At 41.7% G+C, this 17,091-nt stretch overlaps 1 non-coding gene across 1 annotated transcript; it reads right to left on the bottom strand.

Moving 5' to 3' along the window:
• Positions 1 to 10,186: 10,186 nt before the first annotated feature.
• Trnai-uau (transfer RNA isoleucine (anticodon UAU)) lies at positions 10,187 to 10,280 on the bottom strand. The gene is made up of 2 exons: positions 10,243 to 10,280; positions 10,187 to 10,222 (listed from the first exon to the last, which is right to left on the bottom strand). It is a non-coding gene; the product is annotated as a tRNA-Ile (tRNA).
• Between the last annotated feature and the right edge of the window lie 6,811 nt (positions 10,281 to 17,091).

Here is a 17,091-nt window from a genome sequence, read left to right as displayed (position 1 = left end):
GTCCTGACCACCCAGTCCCAAATAAACACACAAAGGCTTATATGAATTATAAATGATTGGCCAATAGCTCAGGCTTATTACTAACTAGCTCTTACATTTTAAGTTAACCCGTATTCCTTATTTATGCTCTGCCACATGGCCGCACTTTTATTAGCATGGCACATTCATCTCCCGCTCCCTCTGGGTCTAGCTGATGACTCCTGACTCTGCCCTTTTTCTTCCCATCATTCTTAGTTTGGTTACCCTGTCTATACTTCTTGCCTGGATACTGGCCAATCAATGTTTTATTAAACCAATTCAAGTGATAAATCTTTACAGTGTATAAAAGGATTATTCCACAGCATTTCCCCCTTTCTTGTTTAATTAAAAGCACGATTTTAACTTCAACATAGTAAGATTATATACAACAAAAACAGTTATCAAGTAAGAATTACAGTTACAATATCCAGTCTATTTGTATTTGACAAAATCAGAGAAAATATTTAAATATCCATTCTATCATGGTGAGTCCAAAGTTTTATATTTAATTTGTCCTTTTATCATAAATAAGAAAAATTATAACTACAACTATCTAGTCTTCAACTCCATCAAAATTTCCAGAAGGATGAAATATTATGTAATAACAGGGACATCAGGCTACCTGGACAGTTATCCGAAGTTTCTCTGCAACATTGGGGTGTCCATCTTTGGCCTACAGGCCCAGCATATCTGACAGACTTTCCTATGAAGAAGGGAATTTTGAAGGACTGTCCCACCTTGTCTTGGCAAAGTTCAGCAGTCACCTTTTTTGTGTCCTGCTGGTCCAGTTTGGACAATAACTGTCAGCAATTGAGGCAAGGGCAGTTTCTTTGCCCACATGGCTAGCTTTTGCCATAAAGAAAGCAAACTCTATATGGAGTTTCTTTGATGACCATCATCTTCTCTGGAGTATATTGGTGCTGCCAGGAGCAGATGTGTCTCACTATCATGAAAAGTCTAAGTTCTTAAAACATTTTAAATGCCATATTCTGTAGGTCTTTGAAGTGTTTGAAGATTGCCTATCTAATTGAAATATATCTCTGTATACCTAGAAAACCTAACTAACATGGCTAAAAGTTTGATTATTGTAGGTGACTATTAATCTGTATTTCTTAATTATACATTACATTTTAAATGAGTCCTATAAACAAAATATCTTAAGCAAGAGTAGAAATATACACATAACAAAATTAACTTTAAATTTTTAACAATAAACTAAAATCCATACCAATGTAAAATCTATAAGATTAATAGTTGTTTTTTGGATTAAAGTAGGCTCAATAATCTACCCTTTCATTCTATCATTTCTATATCCCCCCCTTTTCTTTTAGAACAAGATCCTTGAATCTAATCTCCTTTGTTTAGCTTTTTTCTTGACCATTACCCATAACAACTTGCAACCAATTCCCTAAAATGTAAATAAATATCTATAACCCATTTGGGGGGCGGGGAATGTGGGCACAGTTTTCAAGACTACTTCCTGTTGATTGGGGGCACTGGTAATCTTTGGGGGACCCTAAGAAAATTCAGGATTATGGTCAAGTTCTAACTGGAGAATTCTGTGAGGCTAGATAGCTCAGCCAGTAGCCTTGTAATCATTCTGGATGCAGAACTCAGAGGAAACTGCAACAGAAGCGTTCAATAATGTTGGATCATTTGGACCATCCATTCCCATCAGGGATTTTTCAGGGAGTCTTCCCCCATCAAAACTGAATTTTCTTAATTCAGAATGAATCCACAACCTCTCATTTCCCATGGAAACAAAAGCATAACCTCTCCCCCAAAGTAACATATCTTTTGACTTAAATTTTGAAGTTAAGATAATTTTAAAATATATAGGTTGATCTAATACAGAAGTTTTCATAATCCAAGGTCTCTCAGCAGCCAAAAATTTTAAAGACATAATCCAGACTCTGTGTATTTTTCCATCTTGATGAAGCTTGTCATATTTTTATTACTCTATTCCTTTTTTAAGGACTTTCTCTACCCTTTTTCTTTTCTCTCCCAAGCCTACATATATTTTTAAACATACTGTAACCAGCTGAGAGGGTTTTTTCCCCCTGAATCTGTCTTTACTGCATATCTCTATCTTTTTCTGACCATATGAGTCTTTAAACTGCTAAGCAGCATGGCTGGAACCAAAGCAGCAATTTTCATAGGTGGTTCTGCCCCACTCCTTGGTTCCTTGAGAGGCTAGTCTTATGAAGGAGGTATGTTTACTACCAGTTCTGGGAATCATGTTTACCAGCCAAACTCTGGGAAATTTTTGGGTCCATACTATGGTTTTTGCTGCTAACACTGAGTCAGGAAGCTGTCTCTTAAAAGAGCTGTACCTCTGCTCATCACCAGCAAACAGAGCCTGCCAGAGAAAAGATGGTTACCAAGAAGCTGTGCTTGACTCCATTCTTGTGTGTCTAGAATCCTTTTTCAAGCTTTTTCAGGTTTTATGTGGAAATTTCAGCCACATGTTGGAATGCCATATGTAAATGGATGCTTGCAGTCCCAATTGCACAGTTCCAAATAAACACACAGAGGCTTACATGAATTATAAATGCTTGGCCAATAGCTCAGGCTTATCACTAACTAGCTGTTACATTTTAAGTTAACCCATATTCCTTATTTATGCTCTGCCACATGGCCGCACTTTTATTAGCATGGCACTTTCATCTAATGCTCCCTCTGGGTCTGGCTGGAGACTCCTGACTCTGCCCTTCTCCTTCCTATAATTCTTAGCCTGGTTACCCCACCTATATTTCCTGTCTGGATACTGGCCAACCAGCGTTTTATTAAACCAATTTGAGTGACATATCTTTACAGTGTATAAGAGGATTATTCCACAGCAATTGCCAAAATTTGCCAAGACAAAGCAGGACTGTCCTTCAAAATTCCTACTTCACAGAAAAGTCTGTCCAATATTCCAAGCCTGTAGGCCAAAGATGAATGCCCCAATGTTACAGAAGAATCTTGGGGTTACTATCCAGATGTCTCTGTCATATTTTAGTTTTGGATTGGCTTGCACTGTACTTCCTGTTTGCTCAGGTAATATTATATCCTTCTGTGGTTTTCAATGGGGTTAAAGACTAGGTAGTTATAGTTGCAGTTTTCCTTAGTTATGATAGAAGGCAAATTAAGTACATAGCTTTAGACTCATCAAGATAGAATAAATAATGAAGTTATTTCCCCAAATATGCCAAATACAAATGGACTAAACATTGTAAATGCAATTCTTACCTGATAGTTGTTCTTATTGTATATAGTTTTACTATGAGAGTTAAAACCTTTAATTTTTATTTAGACCAAAAGGGGGAAATGTTATGAAATAATCTTTTTGTACACTGTGAAGATGTGTTACTCATTTTGTTTCATAAAGAGCTGAATGGCCAATAACTAGACAGGATTTCCAGGCACAGAGGATGCTGGGAAAAAGAAGGGCAGAGTTGTGATGAGACACCAGGGACTCAGAGCAAGCAGCATGGGATTTACAAAGTAAAGGTAATCGAGCCACATAAAAGAGTGTAGATTAAAAGATATGGGCTAATTTAAGTTATAAGAACTAATTAGAAACAAGCCTAAGCTATTGGCCAAGTTTTCATAATAATTAAGAAGTCTCCATGTGGTTATTTGGGAGCTGGCTGGTGGGAGAGAAAAAAAATCCACCTACAAACCATCTCTATCATGTAGGGAAGATATGGTGATAGGAGGTGGCTGGTCATATCATTTACATAGTCAGAAAGCAGAAAGCAATGAATATGCATGTTAAACTAGCTTTTTTAATGCAGTCTGAGACTCCACTTCATAAATTGATACTGCCCACATTTAGGGTGGGTCTACCCTCTTCCATTAATCTAATCTAGACATTTCCTCACAGGTATTTCCAAAGACTTGTTTCTCGGGTGATTCTAGGTCCTGAAAGTTGATAATCAAATTAAACACCATAGCTTTCTATTAGGTCTTAGTGGAAAATGACCTCTTGGCTGTGGGTTACCAAGTTAACATGCAACCTGTTGAAGTAGGTGTCATCTGACTGATCAAGACACAAAGGTAGATGTTCACAACCACACTCCATCATCCAATGGAAGTGTTCTAGGTGTTATCAGGCCCTGAACGCACATGTGATTTCAATAAAGAAGAAAGCAAAATATCCACAGTGTCACTCATGCAGTGCTCTTTTCTCTTACCACGTGAAGTGTGACTTCACAGGCAGTTGTTTATAATAAGCTGATGGAGGAAGAGAAGACTCAGGCCTGCATTTATACATGACTATACATTGTATGCAGGCAACAACAGAAAGTGGGTAGCTGTAGCACTTACTCTCTACCTTGGACATTCTACAATGTAGTCATATAAGAAATCTCACTAGGCATAACTGTGAGCAGTGAACTGGTGAAGCATTTTACTTGGCAAGAGAAATGGCTAGAAGGTCAGTTATGTACCAGTTTCTGAGGTGTAGCTAGTGGTTTGACTAGGTGACCAAGGACTTGAAACATGATTAGGAAATTGGTTTAGAAGGAAGAGGAGGAGGAGGAAAAGGACAAGAAGGAGGAGGAAAATGAAGAGGAGGAGGAGGAAGAAGAAGAGGAAGAAGAAGAAGAAGAAGAAGAAGAAGAAGAAGAAGAAGAAGAAGAAGAAGACAATGGTGATGCGAACATTTGGGGGTAGGGGAAGTATATGGCTAGACCTCTGTGAATTGGGGGAAAAACAGATATTTGTGTTTCACGTTGAATAGTCACCAAAGGATAAATCCAGTAGGAGATTTTAATAATTCAGTGCATAGGACGACCTGTCCTGTGAGTACCACCAGGCAACTTCCCTCTGTCACCCATGTCATTGTTCATGGGTTTATGAAAAAAATTACTATGGTGACACATATATAAGGTTCACTGTTTGAGACAAGGTCTCACTGTGTAGCCCTGGCTAGCCTGGAACTCACAATGTAGACCAAGATGGCTTCAAACTCACAGAGTTCTGCCTGCCTCTGCCTAGTGAGTGCTGGGATTAGAGGTGTGTGCCACTATGTCCATCCAGATACAGGTTTTGCGTGGGTTCAGCAGCAGTAACTTTCAGTCACTAATTCCAGTTTCTAATTGTCCAGTCTCCCCACAGTAGAACCAATGCTGAGGTGTTCCCTAGAGGGTCATAGCTACCTAGTGGCAAGTTTGATTGCATTTGTTCACTTCAATCATGGGAAGGGAAGGCTTTTATCCCACCTGAAATAGATGTAAATGTGTAGAACATAAATCCTAATTGGTCTTAACACAGGCAGGTGGGAGAGAAACTTCCACCTACAAATGTGGATACCAACTTACCTTCAATTGCCTGCAATTCCTCTGCCAAAGTTAGCATATGGGACTTAGGGAGCACCTGTTTGCTGTCTTGATATTCCAGACATCATGCTTCTGCCCAGAGAATTGTTTTGTCATTAAAATAGTCCAGCAACTGATGCATAAATCTAATTAATCTTATCAATAAAAACCAGGAGCCAGATATTGGGGTAAAAACCTGAAAAATCAGAGAAGCAGGGAAGCAGCCACCTATGACTCCCTATCTCTTCAGTTCCTCCAACCAAAAGGGGTAAGATCCTGTCTCAGACCTGCCTTATCACTTCCTGTCCCTGTCTCTACAGTCCTCCAAACCTCTGTGGTTAACTAGTGGCTAGCTCTGCCCTCTGACTCCAAGCAAGCTTTATTTATCAAAACACAAACAAAATATCACACATTTCCCCCTTTTTGTCTAAATAAAGAACAAAGGTTTTAGCTAACATAGAGAAACTTTATACAATAACTATAATAACAATATATAAATATATACAGGCAATAATTACATTAACAATGTCTAGTCCATTATCATTTGACAAATTCAGCAAAAAACACTCCATTACCTATCCTATCTTGGTAAGTCCAAAGTGTTGTACCTAATTCACTTTCTATCCTAACTTACTTTACCAACCCAAAACTAGTTTTTTAGGTCTCTCAACCTTACACACTTTATACCTCTTCTGTGAGTTCCTTTTCTGAATTTGTTAACAAGGAAAGCTGTAACTATAACTAGATGAATAGTCATCTATAATAACAAACTTATAGTCATAGTAGTTAGGTTTTCAAGGTCATACAGAGATATATTTCAATTAGATAGGCAATCTTCAAACACTTCAAAGACCTACAGAACATAGCATTTAAAATATTTTAAGAACTTAGACTTTTCATGACAGTGAGACATGTCTGCTCCTGGCAGCACCAATTACTTCAAAGAGGAAGATGATGGGCATCAAAGAAACTCCATGTGGAGTTTGTTTTCTTTATGGCAAAAGCTAGCCATATGGGCAAAGAAACTGCCCTTGCCTCAACTGCTGACAGTTGCTGTCCAAACTGGACCAGCAGGACTCAACAAAGGTAACTGCCAAACTTTGCCAAGACAAGGTGGGATAGTCCTTCAAACTTCTCTTCTTCATAGGAAAGTCTGTCAGATATACTAGGCCTGTAGGCCAGAGTTGGATGCCCAGACATTAAAGAGGAACTTTGGGTAACTGTCCAGGAAGCCTGATGTCCCTACCATTATGCAACATTTCACCCTTCTGGGGTCTTTGATGGAGTTGAAAACTAAATAGATATAATTATAGTTTTCCTTGGTTATAGAAATAGAAAGTAAATTAGATACAAAGCTTTAGACTGACCAAGATAAGATAGATAATAAAGTATTTTCTCTAATTTTACCAAATGCAAATGAATTAGTGTTACTGTAATTCTTACTTAATAACTGTTCTTGTTTTATATAGTTTTACTATATTGAAGTTAAAACCTTCCTTTTTAATTAGACAAAAAAGGGAAATGCTGTGGAATAGTCCTCTTGAACACTGTGAAGATTTGTCACTCAAATTGGTTTAATAAAACACTGATTGGCCAGTCACCAGGCAGGAAGTGTAGGCAGGGTGACCAATCTAAGGATGACGGGAAGGAGAAGGGCAGAGTCAGAGGGTTGCCAGCTAGATGCAGAGGGAGCAGGAGATGAACATGCCTTGCTAATAAAGGTACAGCCATGTGACAGAGCATAAATAAGGAATATGGGTCAACTTAAAATGTAAGAGCTACTTAGCTACAAGCCTGAGCTATTGGCTAAGCATTTATAATTAATATAAGCCTCTGTGGTAATTTGGGAAGCAGCTGCCTGGTATTTGGAAACAGGCGGTCGGAACAGGAAATGTCCAATTACAGGCAACTGGCCCACAGTTGTTAATTCTCTGGCCTTATCCATTCCCTGCCATCCTGAAGCAGCGGTTTAACAGGGTGACACCAGCTGGGAGTAAGTGCTTTGCAGGGCTGGGACAAGACTTTCTAGGTGGCAATGTGTGTTCTGGATCAGCATCTGGTATATAGTGCTATTTTGCCCACTACCAGGATTTCAAGATCCAGATAAAAATGAAAGTGGCACCATTCACTGTGACTCCTAGTGACCCACTTGCAGAACTGTGGTTCCTGTTCCCACAACTGCATCTTCTTCTGGCTTGTAGTCTTAGCTTTTAAGGGATGATGCTTCCCTTAAAAGATGTAATAATGAGCACACTGACCTGAAAGAAAAGACTGCCACCCAGTCACTTTAACCTCCTCATACCTCTGAGTCAACAGGCCAAGAAGGCAGTTGGTCTGACTAGAGTGATTTACCCTGACACCAAAAAGAACTTGGACTATTACTCCACTGAAAGGTAAAGAAGGATATGTATGGAGCACAAGAGATCCTCAGGGCTATCTCTTAGTATTACTGTGCCTTGTGATGAAGATTGATACTCATATCAATCAGGAAAATGAAGTTAAAGAACTGTTATTAGAAAGACCATTTAGTAAAATCCAGGGAACACAGAGAGCAATGGAGGAAGACAGGTAAAGAACAGCAGCTATGGACACATATATGACTGTCTACTACAAAAGATTGTGATTGGAGAGATGGCTCAGCAGTTAAGAGCATTGGCTGTACTTTTCCAGAGGACATGGTTTTGATTCCCAGGAACCACACAGAGCCTTACAACATTTCTGAAACCCCAGTTCTAGGTGATCTGACACTCTCTTCCAGCCTGCAAGAGTACCTGGCAAGCATGTGGTACACAGAAAATATAAATACATACACAGAAAATATAAATTTAACATAAAATGTAAATTTAAAAAATGTTAAAGAATTTTTTTTTTTAAAGTGCCAGGTGTGATGGCACATACCTTGAATCCCAGCACTTGGAGGCAGAGGAAGGCAGATCTCTGTGAGTTCAACGCCATCCTGGTCTACATAGTGAGTTCTAGGACAGCCTGGGCTATGTAGAGAAACCCTGTCTCAAAAAACCAACTCCCTCCCCACAAAAAAAAAAGACTATCCTTTTCATAAACATTTCCCCCTCTGTTTTGCTAGGAATACTTTTGTGTGTGTAAACACATGTATTAAATATCCTTCCTTTCCCCTCTCCCAAGACATTAATAGTTTTCTCTCACTCTTAAAGTATTGTTCACTTTACTCCATAAAATTTAAGTTACATGATATCAGGCAAACCATAAACATCATATAGGTACTTTACTTCCTCTTCTGGGGAAGGAGTGATCATGCTGGGAACAGGGTTGACCAGATGGTGATGCTTAAGCTGTGAGGGAGTTCCCCAAAAACAGAAGGTATAAGTAGAATTAATTAGACATACTTCAAGACAGGAAAGCAAGTGTCTGCACTGAGGCATTGGCAGTAGGCATGTCAGTGTTTCAAAATCAAGGTGCCCTGGTTGTGGGTCTCATAGAGAGGGACACCTGTATGGGTTCCTTGTGGTGATATATTGTGTACCCAAATAAAGTTTGTCTGAGGATCAGAGGACAGAACAAGCCACTAGATTAAACATAGATGCCAGGCAGTGGTGGCACACACCTTTAATCCCAGTACTTGCGAATTACATGACTTTAATTTCAGCACTTGAGATCTCATGCCTTTGCTTGGGAAGCACACAGGCCTTTAATCCCAGGACTAAGAAGGAAGTGATATGGCTGGGCAGAGAAGGGTATATAAGGCATGAGAAGACAGGAACTAGAGCTTTTTCAACTGAGGATCCCTTTTTGGCTGAAGCTTCTCAGCTGAGGACACAGAGGCATTTAAGTCAGAAGATTCCTGGAGCTGTCGAGGTGAGACTTGGCAGTGGCTTGTTCCTTTGTCTCTCTAATCTTTCAGCATTTACCCCAATATCTGGTTCCGGGGTTTTTATTATAAGACCGACTTAAGATTCCAGCAACAGTTTGTTTCTTTTGGGGACTGGCTATCCGCACCAAGCAGGTACAGCTCACCAGGGAGTCAAACTTTTGAAACTCTGAGCATGCTCAATAAACAATAGCATTTTCTACAATCTCAGGATGCCCTGAGGCAGATTTCAGATAAGAGTTTGTTAAGGTTAACTCACTTTGGTTCTGAGCTCAGAAGTATCAGGGACTTTGATCAGAGGCAGAAACATTCTTTTTGTGAATAGCTGAGCATGGCCGTCTGTCCCAGAATGGCGTCTACAAGGGTTAGCACATTTTCAATTGTATGTAGACTAGTTCTTTCACGTCAGGTGGATTGTGGTCTTGTAATTTTCTTTATTACAAGATAAATTATGTTTTACGGAGATGTTATAAGAGCCAAACTGACAAGGATGGAACTGGGATGGTTAAGTTTATCTCACTCTGTACCCCAGGCTGGCCTGCAACTCAGTTATGTATCCCAGATTGACCTTCATCTCCCGGCAGTCTTCCTGCTTCAGTCTGTCCAGTGTAGGGGTTATACAGGATGGCTTTTCTAAAATAGGTGGTGAGGCTTTTCTAAAATAGGGACTGAGCACAACTGTAGATTTAGGCCTCACTTCAAGACTTGTAGAAATAGCAGAACATAAGACCAGTGTTAGCGTTACCAGGTACTGACTCAGTCCCCAAAAGCTGAAGAATCCTGCCCTGGCGTGGGGTGGGGGAGGGGAAAGCACTTCTGCCTGTCTAAAAGTTAGCTTACAGGTTTAATTAAATTAACCTATCGACTGGTGGTTTTCCTCTCACGTTTGAGTTGGATCAGATGCTCTTTATCATAGGTATTTGTGTGTTCGCACCATGGAAAATATTTACGATTTCTTGTTTCCTTGGAAGGAAAAATGCATTTTCAAACATGTTTGAACCGGAAAGGGAAGAAAACATGCTCCAGGTGAGGCTCGAACTCACAACCTCGGCATCACCCGCACATATACTGCTGTATAAGTACCGCGCGCTAACCGATTGCGCCACTGGAGCATGCTTTCTCTGTGATGGCTGTGCACACTCTACAGAGGGACGCGCGGGAGCGCGCATGGCGGTGCGTCCAAGAATCTGGAAGTGCCCACGTGACCTTTCCCGGGTTCACCTGGAACCAGCATCCCCCGAAAGGTTTTCATGGAAGGCACAAGCTAATGGACAGACACACAGCATTCCTGCGCACCTGCAGGCACTGGATGCTGCTTGCTAGATCTAGGCAAGAGCCCGCCTGCCTCCGCAGTCTCTGGAAATTACCGAGGTCGCTTCCCTGATTCCTGAATTTCCCCCTAAACCTCCATCATCTTGCCTGAAAAGCCAGTTCTGTGTTGCAGAGCCCGCTGGTCTGGCTCTTTAAAGAATCCTGAGGATCACCATTCCTCTTTTGTGCAGCGCGCACGGAGGAGGGAGTTGTGTGCACACCAGCAGTTGCTCCTGCCCAACCTTCTTTAGAGGATCATCAACAGAGTGTGCCTCTGTGACACACGCCGGCTTTCTTTTATTTCTGGGGGCCCTAACTGTAGATGCACTAGCTGAGTGTGGTGGCTCATGCTTGTAAATTTCAGCACTCAAGAGTCTCAAACAGGAGAATTGCGACGAAATCGAGAACCAGTATGGAAGCGAGGGCGAATTTATCTGCTCGTGCTGTCCAGGTACTCATCTACCTGCCATAACAGCTCTTCTTGGTTTTTTTCTTGCATGATTCTTCTCACACATCGGAATTGCTAGGGAAAGGAATGGCCTGCCCACTCCTGACCCCTAACACCTGAAAAGCAGGACCAAGAGAAATAGAGCTGTGACCAAATTTCTTCATGCAGACACAATGAAGGAAACAAAAAAGGAGCCACTTCCACAGCTGATACTTATTGCATTGCTGTTTGGGCAACCTTATGTGTGTTGGGTTTATTTAAATTACATAATTTTTTAATTATTGTTGCTGTTACTTTAGTTTTTGAAAGGATTCTATGGAACCCAGGCTAGCCTCCAGCTTACTGGCTTCCTGTCTCTGATGGGGTGTGGGAGACGGACAGAGGCCCTTTTGTATTACATATTGTAGAAGGGAGTCTGCACCTGCATCTTACTAATAGCACATGCACACTGCTACTGGCTTGTTCTGAGTTCACTCTCCAGCCCAAGGGGCACCTGGAGGAGTGAGGGTTGCTAATAACAGACACTAACTAGACAGCATTCTGAGAAGTATCTGAGCCCAGGCATCCAGAGAATGGGAGAAGTATGCAAAAAATTATAACAACAATGACTGGGGCATCCCAAGTCTCAACACTGTGGCTGACCGCCTGAAGAGAGGGGCATATTTTACCTAAAGTTAGAATAATCAAGAACAGGGCTGGAGAGATGGCTCTTGCCATGAGTTCAGTCCTTGGGAACCACAGGGGGGAAAGAAAGAACCAGCTCCCAGGGTCACCTCCACATGCGTGCCATGGCACACACAAATAAGTAAATAAATGCAAAAAAAATTTTTTTTTAGGGATTGGGAAGATGGTTCCGTGGTTAAGAGCACTGGCTGCTCTTCTAGAGGACCCAGGTTCAATCCACAGCACCCCCCATGACAGCTCACAACCAACTCTGTCATCCTGTGGGGCTTGATGCCTTCGGGTGTGCAGCCGTCCATGCAGACAAAGCACCCATCCACATGAGATACATAAATAAATCTTGTTTACGAAATAAACGACTTCTTTGGTTTTTTGAGACAGGATTTCTCTGTGTAGCCCTGGCTCCATCCTGAACTCAGAGATCCACCTGCCTCTGCCTCCCAAGTGCTAGGATTAAAAACATGCGTCACCACTCCCTGGCTCAAAAGATAGATAACCTTTAACATTATAGCGTTTTTAAATGTCTTTATAACAAAATTGTCCTTTCCCCATGTACTAAATATTTTTAGTGGCAGAGGTCAGGCTTGTGAGAAACAGGATTCTATAGATTTTATAAGATTAATCAAATCTTATTTTTTACTTCATAATCAGAAGGGTAGTGGGACTCCAACAGGGTCATTTTATAATACTGCCCATCAACTTCCCACTTTCAAAATCTGAATATTGTTTAGTGTGTTTGCAACAACTGTACTTTGAGCTACCTTAAAGACTCATTTAATACGGAAACATGGGTTTTTAAGGTAATATATATATTATAACATATATAATAATAAGTATGTATATTACGGATTGAACCTAGGGTCCCACACACATGTTAAGTAAGCACTCTACTGCTATGGGATGGTCTGTATGTCAAGTGTATTGCTGATTGGTTGGTAAATAAATCACTGATTGGCCATTGGCTAGGCAGGAAGTGTAGGCGGGACAAGGAGGAGAATAAAGCTGGGAAGTGGAAGGCTGAGTCAGAGAGACACTGCCAGCTGCCACAATGAGAAACAGCATGTGAAGATGCTGGAAAGCCACGAGCCACGTGGCAAGGTACAGATTTATAGAAATGGATTAATTTAAGCTGTAAGAACAGTTAGCAAGAAGCCTGCCATGGCCATACAGTTTGTAAGCAATATAAGTCTCTGTGTTTACTTGGTTGGGTCTGAGCGGCTGTGGGACTGGCAGGTGAGAGAGATTTGCTCTGACCGTGGGCCAGGCAGGAAAACTCTATCTACACTCTACCACTAAATTACATCTCCAGCCTTCTTCTAGCCCCCTCTCCCTGCTTTTTGAGCCAGGATCTCACTCTGGCCCTGGATGGATGGAACCTTGATATGTAGATCAGGGTAGCCTCAAACTCACATTGATCCTCTTGCCTCTGCCTCTCTAGTGTTGAAATTTTATGCCTGGCCGTCCCTTCCCACCCCCCTTTTTTTTTTAAATTTTGTTGTTGTTTTTTGTTTGCTTGCTTGTTTGAGATGATCTTACTGTGTAGCTCCAGAAGCTTGAAGTCTCTTTGTACACTGGCCTTGAACTCAGAGATCCATCACCATGCCTGGCAAAATGTGTAGCCCAGGCTGGTCCCAAACTTGTAAGCCTCCTGCTTCCTCCATCTCTTCTGCATATCCTATTGGTGTGTGGTACTGTTGTCAGATGATACACCATGACTAAGGCAACTTATAAAAGAAAACATTTAATTTGGGGATCATGATTGTAGAGCATTAGTCCATGACCATCCTGGTGGGGACCATGGCAGCAAGCAGGCAGGCATGGTGCTGGAACAGTAGCTAAGGGCTTACATCTAATGCATAAGCATGAGAGAGAGAGAGGGGAGGGAGAGCACTAACTGGGAAGGACATGGGCTTTGGAAACCTCAAAGCCCATCCCCACTGGCACATCTCCTCCAACTAGGCCACACTTCCTAATCCTTCCTAAACAATTCCACCAGCTGGCGATCAGGCATTCAAATATATGAGCCAATGGGGGCCATTTTCATTCAAACCACCACAGAAACTGTAAGCGCCACACCACTAATTTTTAACTTTTAGTTTTTCATTGTGTTTCAGAAGGCTTCGTGAGGCACCTACATTCTAGGACCTTTCCCGTTCAGCTACTTAATTACGCATAAGAAGGGAAGGATAAATGTGATTATTGTCAAAAAGGGAGAACAAGTCCCTAATAAATTTGCTTATAAAAATTTCAAACTTGCTTTTCCACTTTATCACTACTGGTCAAAAATGGGAGGGGGTAACACATTAAAAATTATCAGTATGCTAGTATAGGGCATCAAAGAAGAATACCCAGTAGTAGAAACGCTGGAAGATACACTAACTTAAAAATTTTATACTTTATTTTTAATATAAAATATATATATTTATAAAAATATAAAAAATATACTTTATTTTTGCCTTTTTTGTATACTTGTTTATTTGTTTGTTTGTTTGTTTTTTCTTTGGAGGGGACATGTGTGAAGATCAGAGACAACTTGTTGGTTCTTTCTTCTAACATACTGGTCCTGGGAATGGAATTTAGGTCCTTAGATGCCTTTACCCTCTAAGCCATCTTGTTGGCCCAAATTTCTTCTCTTTAAACATAGAGCATGACTGGATGTTTTTGTATCTCCTGAGTTAGATCCCCTTTCCATTTGGAAAGAGCTTATGAGCGCATTATGCTTCCAAGTCACCGCCCCAATAGGGGAGCTGTCCACCTATTATTAGAAATGTGTGATACGCTGAAGTTTCTCCTAATTGATATTTCATAGCCTTTATTTGGTCCTTGTCTTCACCTTTGGTTTGTTGGTTTGTTTGTTGTCGAGAGAGGGGTCATATAGCCCAGACTAGTCTCAAAATCTGATCCTCCTACCTCCACGTCCCTACACTGTGAAATCATAAATGCAGAGGCCCTGAGGCTCCTGTAGGCCTGATCCTGGAGCACTTCTTACCACTCTGGTCAAGAAAGTAAGGTTCGCCCGGCGGTGGTGGAGCATGCCTTTAATCCCAGCTCTTGGGAGGGGAGCCAGGCAGATCTTTGTGAGTTTGAGGCCAGCCTGGTCTACAGAGCGAGATCCAGGAAAGGCACAAAGCTACACAGAGAAACCCTGTCTCGAAAAAAAAACAAAACAAAACAAAGAAAAAAAAAAAAAGAAAGTAAGGTTCAGAGGTGGATTTGGGTCTCCCATCACTGTCTCAGTGGGAACCAGGCTGCATTGTCCAAGAACCCATTGAGAAACTATTATTGGAGGGCTTCTTTATAAAATTAAAAAGGTTAACAGGGAATTCCTGGTACCAGTCTTCCATGAATGCTAAGGACAGGTTTATAATCCCTGTGAGGAAAACTTCAGGGATCACTACAGTGGCAGATGTCTGGGAGAGATGAGACCCAGAGGCTCATGAGATATTGACTGTGTTGAGCCCCAAGAACCAAGTGAAAGACCATTGGGTGGCAGCTTACTTTGGTTCTTGTGCCATATTCACTGATCTTGGATAATAGCTTTGGCTAGCTATCCCAAATCCATTTGGTTATTTTTATTTTATGTGTATGAATATTTCGCTTGCATGTATGTACGTGTATCACATGTATGCTTGATGCCTGCACAGGCCAGAAGAGGGTGTTGGAGTCCCCTGGGTCTGGAGTTCCTGATACTGTGAGCTGGCAGATGGGTGCTAGAAACTAAACCCAGGTCCTCTGCAAGAGCGGCCAGTGCTCGGAACCAGAGCCATTTCTTCAGGCCCTCCCAAACATTTTTAAAATTCATTTTTATTTATGTGTGTGTGTGAGTATGTGTTTATGTCGTGTGTGTGCAAGTACCTGAAGCGGTCACAAGAGAACATCAGATCCTTTGGGGCTCGAGTTACAGGCAGTTGTGAGCCACCTGACATGAATGCTAGAAACTGAACCTGGGTCTCTGCAAGAGCAGCAGGTGCTCTTAACTGCCGGCCCAACTCTCCAGCCTCATCCCAAGTATTTTTAATTAATTCAGAGGCTTTCATTTGTATAGAAAATACATGTATCAACTTCATCAATTGTCAAGAGCATTACAGCATCCTGTTACAATTATACTATTAGTACAAAATGAAACAAAAGAACATGTCCATACTTATAATCACTGCAGAAGCAGGGGGTCTTAACTTCAAGTCTAGCCTTAGATGACACATTCTAGGGGTCTTGATCAAGTTCATTTTCTCTGCCAATTGAAGAATTAAAAGGTAGGGAATAGCTTGAGTGCAAGAGGTAGCAGGTAGAGAAATCTCAAATACTGCAGCAAACAGCAACAGACAGAATCAGCAGCTGAAGAAAGGCATTTACCAGGAGTGAGAAAACACACACACACACACACACACACACACACACACACACAGAGACAGAGACAAAGAGAGAGAGAGAGATACACACACACACACACAAACGTGCACGCACACTCACAGAGAGAGAGAGAGAGACAGAGAGACAGAGAAACAAAGAGACAGAGACAGACAGACAGACACACACACACACACACACACACACACACACACACACATACACACACACAGAAAGGGGAGAGGGAGAGAGAGAGAGCCTCTACAAAGTGGGGCAAGGGGGACAGAACACTAGGAAAGCCAAAAATTCCAGTCTCTTCTCCAGCACTGGAGTTTTAAAGTCAATAGTCTCCCTCCCCTAATTTAGAGTTGGTCAGTTTGAAAAAGATCGCAAGGTTGTTTGGCTGACAACTGTGTGTAACCTGTAACCTGTCCTGGTCAGGCCTCGAACCTGTTGAGCCAGTCCAGCAGGGCCTGCTGGTGGAGACAAGCCTTTAAGGCCTCTGTTTGAAGCTGCCGGGCTTCTGTGCCCGTTAGGTCTGGAGCGTGAGAAACAAGCTGGCCATTTTGGAAGTTCTCCACCTTTATTACCTAACCATGTCCCTTCTTCCTATCTGTCCACCTACCAGAGAGTCTAACTCCTAGTCTCTTGTAGAGATATCATGCTAAAAAAAATAAAACTGACAAAGAATATAGTTGTATAAACTGATGGTATGACTGCTCCATGGTGTGGTTAAAGGGAATGTTTTTATCGTAGATAAGAGGGAGAGAACAGCCAGAGGCATCTGGAAGAGTCACACAGCCAGCAGACTGGACGTGGCCAGGGCGATCTGTGAGAAAGAGAAGAATAGCAGGGGACAGAGGATAGAGACAACAGTGAGAGAAGCAAGAACAGAGCAGAAGGGGAGAGAGAGAGAGAGAGAGAGAGAGAGAGAGAGAGAGAGAGAGAGAGAGAGAGAGAGAGAGAGAGAGAGAAACAAATCAAGAACGCAGGGTTATGAGAAGAGCAGCCAGGGTTCCGGGAAGGTCTGTGAGCTGGAGAGAGTTTAGGGTAGAAGAGGGTTTGAAGGGAAGGCTAGGACACTACCAGGGACTTTAAAATGTGTAACAGGTACTTGTGATAATAAAGGAGTCTGG

The sequence above is a fragment of the Peromyscus eremicus genome, chromosome 5 (genome assembly GCF_949786415.1).
Source record: "Peromyscus eremicus chromosome 5, PerEre_H2_v1, whole genome shotgun sequence".
Lineage (NCBI taxonomy): Eukaryota > Metazoa > Chordata > Mammalia > Rodentia > Cricetidae > Peromyscus > Peromyscus eremicus.
The sequence above is the reverse complement of the archived record's forward strand: the minus strand, read 5'-3'. Positions and strand labels throughout refer to the sequence as shown.